Raw genomic sequence first — 7,593 nt, 5'->3', positions numbered from 1 at the left:
GTATTCATTCAGAATGCATACCACATTTCTTTATTCACATAAAAGTTTTAACTGTTCACTATGTTTTCCAGGCTGGATTTCAAATGCTGATGTCTTGCCTCAGTCTTCTGTACTTATTTATCTTTAATTGAATAAATTAAATATAATAGATTTATACAATTACTGATTTGTTTTCTCTTCTCATTTCAACAGCTTTTTCAAATGTCTCAGTAAGACATTATTTTCATCATCCTAACTAATGAACCCATATCAGTAAGCATAGCATAATAGAGCAAATTGGAGTTTAGCAAAGTGAAGGTAGGCTACAAAATTATGTTCTGGATTAAAATTATGAATATTTTATAGGTACCTTACTGTATTTTGTATTTTTTTTTCATAGTGAACCATGTTTCTTTTCTTTCTTTCTTTCTTTCTTTCTTTCTTTCTTTCTTTCTTTCTTTCTTTCTTTCTTTCTTTCTTTCTTTCTTCCTTCCTTCCTTCCTTCCTTCCTTCCTTCCTTCCTTCCTTCCTTCCTTTCTTTCTTTCTTTCTTTCTTTCTTTCTTTCTTTCTTTCTTTCTTGTTTTTTGTTTTGTTTGGTTCTTTTGTTGTTGTTGTTTTTGAGACAGGGTTTCTCTGTGTAGCCCTGGCTGTCCTGGAGCTTACTCTGTAGATCAGGCTAGCCTCGAACTCAGAAATCTACCTGCCTCTGCCTCCCAAGTGCTGAGATTAAAGGTGTATGACACCGGCTGTTTTATTTTTTTCAAGACAAGGTTTCTCTGTGTAGTCCTGGCAGTCCTGGAACTCATTCTGTAGACCAGGCTGGCCTTGAACTCAGAAATCTGCCTGCCTCTGCCTCCCAAGTGCTGGGATTACAGGCATGTGCCACCACGTCCCAGCTGTGAATCATCTTTCATCTTAGTCATAAGGGCAATCATCTAATGTAAATCATGGATAAAAACTATATGAGCAAGCAAATAGCTCTTAATCAGCTTCTAAACTGTCAGAGAACAAAATCTGTATGTAAATATGTTTCTTGAGTTAATATATAAGTCTGGCTTTCAAAAAACCAGCAATGTTGACAAGGATACCCTGTCGCATATCTAAATATATCCTCACCTGTACAGAACCATGGAACTGGTTTGGCCTAGCTACCTTGGAAGGAATCAACTTTTCAAGTTAGAGTCCTTGACTTCTGAGGAACCATGTACCTTCCACTTCCTGAGAGATTGACATACTTCCTCAGACAGTGGAACATTCAGGGTGTTTTATGTTTCTCTGTACATTACCTTGGAAGTCAAAGAAGCATAGAAGTTGGACAGGACAATCAGTTTTAGATGTTAATCTTGAGTACTATGTATAGCTTGCAAATATCACTGAATCCTGGCAATTATAACTGTAGTGATCCTGCAAATTTCCATTATATTATTTCTGATAAAGGTATAAAAAATGTCTAATTGCTCTCAATAACTTTGCCACAGTTTATATTATACTGTGAAGCCTCCAACTGTCCTGTTTTCATTTCTGTCCCTCATATCAAATGAAATAGACCAGACAAGTTAGTGCAGACACTAACATTAGAAGAAATGAACAATTTAAGGCAGAGTATCTGGAAACTGTCAAAGTCTTATGGGCTACTTACCTATTTCACTTTTAGATTTGCAGATGTTCGATGTAGCTTAAGAACCAAGAAAAGAGTCCTCATAAAGGGCATGGTGACATGGACTGTAATGGATGTCAAGTCTCTCAGTAGCTTCTCTTTCCTTCCCTGTTTACTTTGTCTGAGTTACAATATCCACTTTTTAAGTCATAAACAATCATCTTGCAAATGCTTTGTAACACAAATTTGTGTCAGATATTTTTTCAATGTGATTATGTAAATGTCCTTTGCTTAAGGACTGATTGTGCAGTTCACATTATAAACAACTGAAATGTGGAAAGAGAGAAAATATCAATTATATGCTAAAGTAATGAGTATGTCTATCTAAATATACAAACAAATTATTCACACTTATAATACCTGCAGCAGTAAAATTAAAAGTGCTTCTTCATTCATAACTCCTGAACTGCTTAAAGATTCTTTTGAAATCAAACTATGTGAGACCTATAGAAGAAACTAATAATGACTTTCCCCACCAGGCAGTCATGGCACAGGCCTTTAATCCCAGAACTTGGGAAGCAGAGGCAGGCACATTGTAAGATAAGAAAACCAAATGCAGTAACGTGACTAGCAATTCTGACTGAGTCAACTCAAAGCATGGAACACACACAGATCAGGGCAAAGCTCAATGCCTCCACAGTTACCCAATTTATCCTTCTGAGATTTTATGAAATTCCCAATCTCCAGGGATTCCTGTTTGGAATGTTCCTCATAATTTACTTGATTATCCTAATTGGAAATAGCTTCATTACTGTGATAACTAGAATTGATCCTGCACTACAGAAGCCCATGTATTTTTTCCTAGCAAATTTTTCTACTCTGGAAGTCAGTTATGTATCAGTCACTCTTCCTAGGATTCTTTTCAACATCGCTACTCAAGGCAGACACATTTCTGTCCTCAGCTGTGGCATGCCAACATACTTCTATCTTATGCTGGGAGTCACTGAGTGTTTCCTGCTGGCGGTGATGTCCTATGACCGCTATGTGGCCATCTGCAACCCTCTGCACTATCCTCTGGTCATGAACCCAACAAAGTGGACTCAGCTGGCAGCAGGCTCCTGGCTGGAGGCATCCCGGTCCAGATAGTACAAACCTGTCAGATATTCTCTCTACATTTTTGCAATTCTAACCAAATAGAGCACTTCTTCTGTGACTTACTGCCCATTCTCAAGCTGGCCTGTGGAGATACTTCAATGCATGAGCTAACGGTCTATTTAGTGGCCATTCTGTTTGCTGTAGTCCCTTTTTTTTTAATTATTTATTTTTTTATTTTTTTATTCGATATAATTTATTTACATTTCAAATGATTTCCCCTTTTCTAGCCCCCCCACTCCCCGAAAGTCCCATAAGCCCCCTTCTCTTCCCCTGTCCTCCCATCCACCCCTTCCCACTTCCCCGTTCTGGTTTTGCTGAATACTGTTTCACTGAGTCTTTCCAGAACCAGGGGCCACTCCTCCTTTCTTCTTGGACCTCATTTGATGTGTGGATTATGTTTTGGGTATTCCAGTTTTCTAGGTTAATATCCACTTATTAGTGAGTGCATACCATGATTCACCTTTTGAGTCTGGGTTACCTCACTTAGTATGATGTTCTCTAGCTCCATCCATTTGCCTAAGAATTTCATGAATTCATTGTTTTTAATGGCTGAATAGTACTCCATTGTGTAGATATACCACATTTTTTGCATCCACTCTTCTGTTGAGCGATACCTGGGTTCTTTTCAGCATCTGGCAATTATAAATAGGGCTGCTATGAACATAGTAGAGCATGTATCCTTATTACATGGTGGGGAATCCTCTGGGTATATGCCCAGGAGTGGTACAGCAGGATCTTCTGGAAGTGAGGTGCCCATTTTTCGGGGGAACTGCCAGACTGCTTTCCAGAGTGGTTGTACCAATTTGCAACCCCACCAGCAGTGGAGGAGTGTTCCTCTTTCTCCACACCCTCTCCAACACCTGCTGTCTCCTGAATTTTTAATCTTAGCCATTCTGACTGGTGTAAGATGGAATCTTGGGGTGACTCTTACCAAACATGTGAATGATCTGTATGACAAGAACTTCAAGACTCTGAAGAAGGAAATGGAAGAAGACCTCAAAAAATGGGAAAACCTCCCATGCTCATGGATCAGTAGAATCAATATAGTTAAAATGGCCATTTTGCCAAAAGCAATATACAGATTCAATGCAATACCCGTCAAAATCCCAACTCAATTCTTCACAGAGTTAGAAAGAGCAATTATCAAATTCATCTGGAACAACAAAAAACCCAGGATAGCTAAAACTATTCTCAGCAACAAAAGAAAATCTGGGGGAATCAGTATCCCTGACTTCAAGCAATACTACAGAGCAATAGTGTTAAAAACTGCATGGTATTGGTACAGTGACAGGCAGGAGGATCAATGGAATAGGATTGAAGATCCAGAAATGAACCCACACACCTATGGCCACTTGATCCTCGACAAAGAGGCTAAAAACATCCAATGGAAAAAAGATAGCCTTTTCAACAAATGGTGCTGGTTCAACTGGAGGTCAGCATGCAGAAGAATGGGAATTGATCCATCCTTGTCTCCTTGTACTAAGCTCAACTCCAAATGGATCAAGGACCTCCACATAAAGCCAGACACTCTGAAGCTAATAGAAAAGAAAATGGGGAAGACCCTTGGGGACATCGGTACAGGGAGAAAGTTTCTGAACAGAACACCAATAGCATATGCTCTAAGAGCAAGAATTGACAAATGGGACCTCATAAAATTACAAAGTTTCTGTAAGGCAAAGGACACCATCAAGAGGACAAATTTGCAACCAACAAATTGGGAGAAGATCTTCACCAATCCTACATCAGATAGAGGGCTAATATCCAATATATATAAAGAACTCAAGAAGTTAGACCCCAGAAAACCAAACAACCCTATTAAAAATGGGGTACAGAGTTATACAAAGAATTCTCACCTGAAGAACATCGGATGGTGGAGAAACATCTTTAAAAATGCTCAACTTCATTAGTCATTAGGGAAATGCAAATCAAAACAACCCTGAGATTTCACCTTACACCAGTCAGAATGGCTAAGATTAAAAATTCCGGAGATAGCAGGTATTGGAGAGTGTGCGGAGAAAGAGGAACACTCCTCCACTGCTGGTGGTGTTGCAAATTGGTACAACCACTCTGGAAATCAGTCTGGCGGTTTCTCCGAAAACTGGGCACCCCACTTCCTGAAGATCCTGCTATACCACTCTTGGGCTTATACCCAGAGGATTCCCCACCATGTAATAAGGGTACATGCTCTACTATGTTCATAGCAGCCCTATTTATAATTGCCAGGTGCTGGAAGGAACCCAGGTATCCCTCAACAGAAGAGTGGATGCAAAAAATGTGGTATATCTACACAATGGAGTACTATTCAGCCATTAGAAACAATGAATTCATGAAATTCTTAGGCAAATGGATGGAGCTAGAGAACATCATACTAAGTGAGGTAACCCTGACTCAAAAGGTGAATCATGGTATGCACTCACTAATAAGTGGATATTAACCTAGAAACCTAGATTACCCAAAACATAATCTACATATCAAATGAGGTACAAGAAGAAAGGAAGAATGGCCCCTTGTTCTGGAAAGACTCAGTGAAGCAGTATTCAGCAAAACCAGAACGGGGAAGTGGGAAGGGGTGGGTGGGAGGACAGAGGGAGAGAAGTGGGCTTACGGGACTTTTTGGGAGTGGGGGGGGCTAGGAAAGGGGAAATCATTTGAAATGTAAATAAAAAATTTAAAGAAAAAGAAATCATCAATTCAAATGTGTTTAAAAGATGACTATTTTCAAGTATCAATAATAAATTCATGGTATCATTCCTTCTCTTTTTTCCAATTTTATAGTATTTTAAAAATATTTTTGTATCTTATTGAGCACTGTTTGGTCATTGCTGTACATATAAACATCATAATAAATATTAGATTTTTATGTTAAAAAATACAGTTCCTGAGGTTATATGAAATATAGCCAAGCACATAAAGAGGATATGGTATTTTAATTTAAAATTATCATTTAATTAATTCATGGTAATTTTTTACCATAATTTACCATAATAATTTAGGGTAATTAATTTAAAATATCTGTTTAATTAATGTGTGTGTGTGTGTGTGTGCATGCGTGTGTGTGTGTGTGTGTGTGTGTGTGTGTGTGTGTGTGTACCTGAGTGAATATATGGTTTTAAGGTGTTAAAGAATTGGGGAGTTAGAATATTGGAAGTGTTCTTTCTTCGCACTTACATGTCCATGGGGACTACCCATAGTACTTCACAAAGAGGATAATCTCAAGTTAATTTGCTTTCTACTTTATTATGTTTTCTGATTTCAGAACTTATATTTCTCAATAATCATACACAAAAGAAAAGCTAGGGATATATAACAATGATAGTTCAAGGTATGTTTTCTTCATGTGTCCATTTTTATTATTATGTTAAACTTGGCAAAAAAATGTTTCATTCTATTAAGATGTAACTTGAGAATGGACTTTATCCCCAGAGTAATGCATATCTACCACTGAAATTACAGTGTGTATTCCGACAATAGAATATATATTTGAAGATGGTCAGTCTTTGACAAAGGAAAAATTTAAGGTACAGTTAAACTATTTTTTTTTCATTTTCAGAAATTTATCAGTCAATAAAGGTAAGAATGCTACATTTTTTTAAAGTCCAAACTGAAACACTTGAGCTACTTTTGGCAAATATCAAACCTACCTATACTTGTACTTTTGTTCTCTTTAAAATGTTAGCATTCAAATAGAATCATATAAGATACTGAAAAACTGTTATGGATTTCTGTTTTTTACAACTACAAATACTATTTTAGAGTGACTATTTTTCTAATATTTGATATTATTAGATCAGATTTAAAAATTTAAACTTTTAGAATCCAGGAAAAATGATTTAAATTATTGTCAACAATATCAATATCTTATGTGCTAATATGAACCAGTTCATATTATTTTTTTGACTAGGCACCTATTTAAATATATCTGTGTTAAAACTGGAGATCCAACTATAGCAGCTGATCAAAATCTTGGTGAATATAATTAAAATCAGTTTGAATCCTACTATTTCCCAAAGTGTTTCTGATTGTTAAGAGTTAATGTTCATATATAATCAATCTGGAAACATTAACATGTATCCTTTTGGCATTAAAGACATAAAACATTTTATTCATCATCTTCAATTTACTCACACTTGGACATAGAAAGAACAAAGCTAGGTGTACCCTTATGTTAAATGTTCTATTTAATATCAAAGTGAATGTTGCATTAATTGAAATCAGTATTTGAAAAAAGGATGTCTGTAAAATAAAGATAATGTACATCAATCCAATATGCCTACATAAAGCCTACTGTTTTTTCTTTACTTATTGTTATTAAACACTTCTAAAGAACTGCAAAAGTGGTTTCCAATCATTAGAAACCTGAAGAAGACCTATCAAAACATTTAAAGACCATTTTGAAGAAATTGTACTAAGAAATTGTACAATTCTTAAATTGTAATTTTAAGAAAAATTGTACTGGTAAAGAGTTGCTTAGCACACATAAAACATTACATTAGATCAGAACCACAAACAAATAAAAAAGGAGAATGTAAGAACTTCTTTAATCATATAATTGCAGTGCCTCCTTTCCATGCACTTTTAAATGAAGAAAAATGTATAAATGTAAGTGAAATTATTGGTTCTTTTAAGAATTGAAATTGAGACTTCCTCCATGAAACCAAGCAGAAAATCATAGAAGTTTAATAAATATTTTTTTAAATTAGAAAAGTAGAAGTGAATCTGTTCCTCGATGTTTTTTAAATGTTATAAATCTAGCTTAGTTTAATGTAGAGATAGATTCTTTTACTTAAACAGTGAGGACCAATAGAGGAAAGTGTAAGAAGGAGCACATATAATGAAAGAAAAAAAAGATGGCATTTTCTCT

The 7,593-nt window shown here is 36.0% G+C and overlaps 1 pseudogene; it reads left to right on the top strand.

Moving 5' to 3' along the window:
• The first annotated feature begins 2,234 nt into the window (after positions 1-2,234).
• Positions 2,235-2,890, top strand: LOC127684313 (olfactory receptor 10AG1-like; annotated as a pseudogene).
• Positions 2,891-7,593: the final 4,703 nt, after the last annotated feature.

The sequence above is a fragment of the Apodemus sylvaticus genome, chromosome 5 (genome assembly GCF_947179515.1).
Source record: "Apodemus sylvaticus chromosome 5, mApoSyl1.1, whole genome shotgun sequence".
NCBI lineage: Eukaryota > Metazoa > Chordata > Mammalia > Rodentia > Muridae > Apodemus > Apodemus sylvaticus.
The sequence above is the reverse complement of the archived record's forward strand: the minus strand, read 5'-3'. Positions and strand labels throughout refer to the sequence as shown.